Source organism: Pagrus pagrus, assembly GCF_965226575.1.
Source record: "Pagrus pagrus genome assembly, chromosome: 5".
NCBI classification, from domain to species: domain Eukaryota; kingdom Metazoa; phylum Chordata; class Actinopteri; order Spariformes; family Sparidae; genus Pagrus; species Pagrus pagrus.
Window position 1 is genome coordinate 16,621,861 of NC_140189.1, and position 8,135 is coordinate 16,629,995.

Here is an 8,135-nt window from a genome sequence, read left to right on the forward strand (position 1 = left end):
TGCAACAACACTGATTCCAGAATGATGGAGGACACCATTAACAGCATCATTAATGAGCCAACTCAATGCCTTTGTAATCAAACGGCTCCGTTCAGCAGCCTAACTTCTTCTAACAGTGGGAAGTGAAAACAGTGGTGATAGCACAGGCACAGCCGGCAGTGCGTTCCTCCCCAATCCTCCTCTGATTAATCACGCTGCAATTTTTGCGCGCTAGGTCATTCACCTCGACAGCTTTGGCAACGGCGAGGAGTTTGATGGTTCTTGGAAAGTGGCGTTTTATCATCGCACCAAGTAGAGGCTTTTTAAATGCGGGACAGGTCACCTCGTTCAATCTAAAGCTGTTTGGGTTGGCATCTCGCATAGGTTTTTAAAAAGATATTTGGGAGATCTGGAGAGGGTTTCACTTTTCTAACACAACATCCAAAGTAAACCTTTTCATTTCCAATGATACTGAAGTGCAGCGCGGCAGAGACAGAGAGCGCTGCCATTGTACATTAATCAAGCGCGTGGAGGAGAAACAGGAAAATGCATTCCTCAAACTAGACAAACCCCAGCCCCAGCTTGATGTGGGCAAGCCCTGGCTGTGATATGGCCGGCTTCCACGCTTCATACAGAGCCAAGGCAAATTTAGAGCTGATAAAGTTGGCCAGGTCTGTTACAGTTAACCTCTGTGTTATCAGTGCTCGCGCCAATTATCTAGTATTGTCTGTCACTGCAATGCACAGATGAGAGGGGACGGGAGCGGATGAGTGGCATCACAAAGTATTGTTCATTTAGGGAAATAACAACAAAGTCGAGCTGTGTCTTTGGGGTTTTATCCAGACACATTTCCACTGCTGAGTCGCTGTCAGATTTGTGTCTCTTTCCTCTGATCCGGGAACACAGCGAAGGGAGACTGTGGCGTGGCGTAGGCAGTCCCAAAACAAGCTGCTCTGTCTGGGGGACACCAGGCCAGGCTGGCTGCGCGGCCCCTTCATGGAGACAGTGCTGGGTTTAATTATCCCCAGCTGTGCTTCATCTCCCTCCCCAGCTGGGCTCTGTGTCCCAGTGTCCTCTGCAAATACGTCGCATTCACACTGAAGTCAAGGTGAGACACACAGACGAGTGTGCACACACACTGAGCGTGCACAGACTGAAGTGCAGCGACACAGAGAGAATATGCATGAACAGAGGCCTTGGCCACAATAATGGGAACACGTGCACAATGAAGCAGTTTAATGTGATCACCCTGCAGAAAGTATTAGCTTTGCAATGTTCAGCTTTTTAACTCAAATAGCTGTTTTTATGCTTTAAATTGTGGTGCTCTTTTATTGGATTGAAGTGGATGGTGTGCTTGTAGTTTTCTTCCTCCTGCGTGCTGTGTAGAAACACAGGGGGTTCAAAATATTATGAAAACCCTCCGGGATACTTAGCATCCAAGGCTCCAGGTGCCCTAGCCAATTAACAAGACTAAATGTTGTCCTCTTACATCATTCTTCATCAAACCAGATTTGTTTTTGGCTCGGTCTTTTTACACCAGCAGCATCTTTAAAAGAATGCCAAGAAGGGTCAATTATCTCTTCCCATGCCTAAAATAAAGAAAGACACTGTTACAGAGCTTCTTCAGATTGGCAACTGTTACTGCTTTTCATCAAATATATTATTTCATGAAAAGTTAAATATATTTTTGGAGATTTGGTCTACCTTAGATACTAAATAATCACATTTTTGGGGCCTGTCTTTGATTTCTCTCTGGCTTTTATACGAATTCAGTCTTGTTAAAAACCAATTTGCCCTGTAATATTTTCATTGATTTCTGTTGCTTTATACAATAAACAATATAAACCTTCCAATAAAATCCCTGTGAGCAGGGCTGTAGCTGCCATTGAGGATACTGAGGGGATGTTGTTGGTATTTTTGTCTGTGAATTTTGGAGCATCAGCATCCTGGTGAATGTTCCCTTTTCTTTTTTTAAATGTTAGAATTAAAAATGAACTCCTGATGATAGTTAAGTCTATTATGCATACAGACATTCTATTTGTGTTTGAGGCAATTATAAAACAAAAGGTTACAGTAATTACAAACAAAGACAGACATTTAACAACAAACTGCTTCTTATCATCGCCGACAACGAAGAACATAAATATACTAAAATACAATCGTAATCCTTTCCTGCAGAGCACACCTGTGTTTATATCTCATGACTTGGTGGGTTTTCATCAATGCCTGTAGATATTTATTCATTAATAACTTCAATATAGTGACCCTTGATAAACACTTGTTGGTGTGACCCAGCGGATGCTCTGAAATGGAGGATAATTTCTTCAGTTTTGTTAGTATTTAGCTGGAGAGACCTTACATGACACCAATTAACAAACCCGTCCGCACATGCACCATACTTTGTTTAATCATCAGTGATCAAGCTCACAATTACTGTCATCAACAAAACATGAGATGAGTTAGTCCTTTATTCATTAAAGAGTAAATATAGATTGTATAATGCTAGCTCCAGTATTTTTAGACTCAGTATATTTGAATGTGAATACTTTAATGCCATTTTTTTAAAAATGGCACAGACCATGTTCACATTGCCATTTTCCTCTAACATCACGCTCAGGGAGGGAAGATCAAATGTTGTACTGCTGTTCTCCAGGTTGGAAGTCATCCAAACAAAGGGAATCTGACAATCTGTTATCATTACTGTTACACGATACGATAGGAAAGGGTTAAAATAACTAAATATCAACACACACCTTGTACACATTTCTTTAAGCCTGGAAGTGAAAAAGCACCGGATGTAATCAAACAGTAATGTTCTAGAAAGTGATTGAATGCTAACGTTAGCGAATGGGTTATCAAATATTCTGTTTTACCTTGAAATACGGCCTGAAGTCCCTCCAGACTTTCACTATTGATCATCTTTTCAGTTGCTGATCAACCAGGAGGTGGTGAAATTATAACAGTTTGCCAAATTCCCTACATTTACATGACTTGCAACCTAGAAAACAACATTATACCAGCACTTGAGCTTCCAACGCTGAGCATGATGTAAGAGGACAGAAGCTGGCAAAGACTTTGAAATGATAGCTTCATGTTGGGGAAACAAACTTACAGAAAATATTATTGAACAGTCTTGACCTCAGTACTCTAACATCCTGTCTATGGCCATGCTTATAAGACATAATTAAGTATATTGTATATGTTGTGCTGTTGCTGACGTTGCTGTGATTCTTGCTTGTGTGCGTGCATAGAGACACACACATGCAGCAAACACACACACTCACACACACACGCATACTTACAGTGGCTTAAAACAGATGTGGCTGTTGAGATAACAGAGCGCCACCGCCCCATACTGCTTCCACAACGAGACAAATGCTTATGAAAGCTGCCCCGGCGTGAAGCTTTTGCATGACCACCGCTCTGGCAGTTTTGATTGAATCCCGCTCTGACTGGGTTTGACTTGGTCCATCTGTGCGACTGTCCTTGGCCTCGGTTTAGGGTCTGGGGTAGAGGAGGGCCGCGGAGTTATCACACTGAGAGGCTGTTAGGGTCATTACAACCCCTCTGCTTCGATATTTCCACTTTTTTGATGGGAGCCAAATGTTGTGCTGGAATCCCTGTGTCTGTCTGTCTTTGTTCCCGTCTCTCACCATCCTGTCCAGGGCTATGCCAGCACAGCTGTGAGCGGCAGCGTGTAATAAAAGTCTAATGCGAGCAGCTGCTGGGGGTTTAAACTGTAATGAGATGGTGTGTGAGATTACCACACTTCGCTAGTCGCTGAGAGAAAGCTTGGCACCCCGACAATACTGTCCCCCCTACCCCAACGGTACAATTACACTTTAGATATGGCTAATAGAATATCCACACAACGCCTGTAAGCAAGACGCATAATGAGCTTCAGCTTAGCTTCTTCTTCCCTCTCTTTTCCTCTGTCTCTACATCTCTCTCTCACATGCCCACAGCTGTACGGAGCGTCCACCCAAAGGAGTTGCTGTAAACTGCGAGGGGCTGATGTAGGAAACAGAGACAGCGTTTCTGAAATCAAAGGCACGCCTAGTCAGAAGATTCCCACAGAAGGGGGACAGATTTTCCTTTTCTTTTCGGGGCTTGATCGCTGGAAACAAAGTTTGCCCGCTTACATCAACCCAACAAATAATTCAGGCCTCAAGTCATGAATAGTTGAAAGCCCTGTGTCAACTTCATTAGTCATCATGGAGGAGTTGGTGGTACAGGATGTATGCGTACCCACATGGTGCCTTTACATTCAATAGTCGGGTTACAATGGAAAGGAGGCTTGCAGTGGAGTTGCTTTAGGCCTGCTGTGGAGCTTTTGTTATGCACTACTTTATCATGCAAAATCCTTTCTTTATACCTCCTTTTCTCATTCTCTTGCTTATTTTCCATTATGGACTCTTATTGTGCTTGAGTTCATTTGTTTTCTCCTGTTCTCCTCCTCCTCTCCTTTCTTCCTCTCCTCTCTGTCTGTCTCATCCTATTATCGCAGCTCTATCCCAGGCATGATAGGATGGATGTAGGAACATAAAAGTCCTTGTTATGATTCCGGCTCCTCCTCAGAGGTGCTCTGCAACGAAAGTTCAGGGTGTCTGAGTGTGAAGCGTCTGTACCTGTCATGGCAGCGCTGCGATAATAGGCCCAAAGGTGCCACAGCCTCATCACGGCGAAGGAGGAACTCTTCTGAATGCGTGCAGCTCTTCATTACCTCATGCAGAAGGCTAAACTCTAGATTCTCAGCTCTGCGGAGCTGGATATTGTGAATGTGACCCCAGGGAGCAGAGCAGTGGAATTTCAATATGCCACACGGCCAGTATTATTCCACACCTGAATGCAGAGCCTTCCAGACAATTAGTGGGGAATTGCAGAAGGCGAGGCGTTGGGTAATTTACACAGTCCGTCTCGCCTCAGCCCTAGCCTTGGCCTTGCCAGGCAGCAGGGATATTTCACTTTCTCACAGCAGGGGGGCTGTGATGCCGCCGGCAGGGGGAAAGAAAATGGAGGCACTCAGGGAACTTAAATGGGAGCAAACTCAATTTCTACAGGTATTTAGGAGGTGTCAAGTAAGGCTGCTCCAGCCATTCAGTTTTGAAAACGTTACAGTTAAGTGTCTCCGTGTCAGGCTGACGTCTGCCTCCGCCGTTGTATTTACAGTGCGTCCGTGTTTCAGTGCAGGTAGAGCCGGGGCGTTTTATGTTTAGCAAATGGCCTGTCACTGTCGCACACTGTAACCGTTTTATCAACATGGTGCAGACAACCTCAGTCCCATTATAAATGCAAAGGATGATCAAGTCATTAAAGTAATATTTGAGCCTGGACTGTGGCTAGGTCTTATCAGCGTACTCCACCATCCCTTTCATTAGCCCACCTCATCTCGCTATTATCATCAGCAGTAGATATAGTCTGGTGGAGATAGCAGTTGTCATTTAACTCCACCAGCCCTTGATTAAAGGGCTCCATTAAGTGACACTCTGTTGCGATTTCACCAGAGATCCATCTCTTCATCTGCACGTTACGAGATGACATGAAAGTAATGGAAAAGTTGAGCAGGACTCCCGATCACTTGACGACACCAAATTACAAAACAGCTAAACAAATGATTGCTTTAATGCATCAGTCAGTTCACTCCTGTTCTCCTTGTCATCTGCTTGTCATGCGATGCCGCAGCTCACTGCTCGACGTGGAATGCTCATTGCCACATGAGATCTTCGTAGTATCCCAGCGCTCTCCCTCTGAAACGTGTGTTCCAGCTGTTACCACTCTGTGGAGTTGTGAGGTTATAATGAGCATGGAAGCAGCTGCTTCCTCCTACAGTAGAGGCCCCAGCCTTTCTAATCCTGATCATTAAGAAAGGGAAGGGTGTGGGGAGCCAGAGAGCACAGACTTGTGGGCCTCAGCACCCCAGGACACGCTGCAGAGACTTGGGTTACCCGACCATTTTATTAGTTGGGCCAGCAGGTATAGAACCTTATTGATCTGCCTGAAGTGGTAAAAGGGATTAACTTATGCAAGACAGCTGGAGCAAAGACTACAAAGAAGTGCAGCCGTTCCATTTTTCGCCCGTCATTGTTCAAAGTCTGGCCTGAGTTTGGACATTCAGCAAAAACTCTTCTCGCCACCACAGTGTGAATTCGCTTAGCCAAGACATAGACACAGTCGCCTGGTATTTCTGTATTCTCACAGCCCTGGCGTCACTATGCATAAACTCAATCTTACATAGAAAATATCAGATTATGAAATATTTATGTTCTGACCTTTCGCAGTAATGATTTCATGATTTAATTTTCTCTGGCTTTACCTTAAAGTGCTGAGAGAATACAAAACAGACCCAAGCAGCAGGCACGAGGGGAAGAAAGATGATCTATTGAGACGATGACATTTGCATTCAGCTTGTAAATATCAACAACACTCAGACAGATTATTCATAGGCCCGGGCTTGCCTGTTTCACTACTGTCTCTCAATAAGCCGTCAGACATTGGCAAAGACACCGCTCTCTGTCTCTCAATTTCACTCTTAAATACTTTAAGCTGAAACAGTTGAGTGAGTGAAGTTTAAAAAGGACTGCGCTGTAAATCACAGACCATAACGCAGCGCCGTTTAGATGAGATATATGCGAGCGTATACCATGGAATGTACTACTGTAAAGTTAATAGTGTTACATTTAGAATAACAAGCCCACTCAGCCTTGTCACGGTTGAGACGACGTGTAACTGTACCCAGAGCTGCGACTCTAACAAGACTCCGTCTTTGGAGCAATTTTATGTAGATTAGTAATATGCTAATTTGAAGCATGACCTCGCTGTTTGCCAGAGAAAATCTGTCTCTTTTTTGATCTGCATATTAATGCGCAAAGAATAGATGGAAGTTGAGACATGAAAAGGTTTAATAAAATCAGCAGGTAAAAGGCAGCCTCATAATTAATCCGGCAAAGAGGACGGCTTCCACAGACAATGGCCGCACCTCAAATTCATAATTGGGCCCTTTATTGATATTCCGCAGCCTCTCCAAGCGCATCTCCTGAAACAGTGATTAATCTTTCACAGTTAAGAAAAAAAACTGCGGCGAAACGTGCTCAACTTACCCCTGCATCGCTGGCACAGCTGGCTCAGCCAATCAGAGCCCAGAACTATCTCAGCCAGAATCATCACCCCCCCAGGTGATAAATACGCAAACTAGCAAAATTACTAACCAAACTCATTTTTCAACTAGAAACACAAATGTGGGTGCAGTTCAGGGGACAGGCCATGGCTTTATGTGATGGGTCTGTCATTGCGTTTGCTCTACCTAACCTTTCCTGACACCTGGAGTCAGGGACCCCCCTCTAAATGTGTAATATTCAATCTTCCTGACAGCTCCACTAATGACCAGGAGGAACCAAAACAGAGGTAATAGGTGAGCCTCAAAATTGCTTTCAAATTATCCCTGATAATGATTCCCTTCCAAGTAATAAACTCTGTGGTGTGTGTGTGGGTGTGTGTGTGTGTGGGTGTGTGTGACTGGCAGTGTGTTTACGTCGGGAGAATGTAGAATGGCAGGGCTAATTATCAGCACTATTAAAGGTAAGTACATCCAGCTGCATCCCGGACAAGTCCTAATGAAGGACAGCAGAAAGGCTGGACTCTTTCATCTGTCGTCTGATGTTGGTCAATATCCACACCTTCGGATTGCTGCTCTGGTTCTCCTCCGACTTTGAGGAGAAAGTTAAACACTTCACAGAGGGATTGGTATTATTACTCTTTGTTTCAGTAGCACGCAGTTGAAAGTAAACCCATCAAAACTTTCTTTACCCACCTCTCCGTTTGTGTGCCTCAAGATGATCTGAAGGATAAACTTTCATACTGCGGAAAGAAAGTTATAATTTAGGATGATTAAATCTTTACTTTTTCCCCTAAATACGATGAATAATCTTGTCAAGCACCATTTACAGTGAATTATTAACACAACACAACTGGTCTTAATTTGTCTTAGTGAGACATTCAGCCTGCTTTTTTCAGCTAGAGCTGACAGGAGACAAGTCTGGAAAGTTTATTGCATGCTTGTCAGACTCATATCCCAAACATCTGTTACTGTAGGAGAAGACTAGATGGCTTTGCCTTGTTTAGTCCATTTAATCCACTTTTTGCTCAGATATGTACCGACA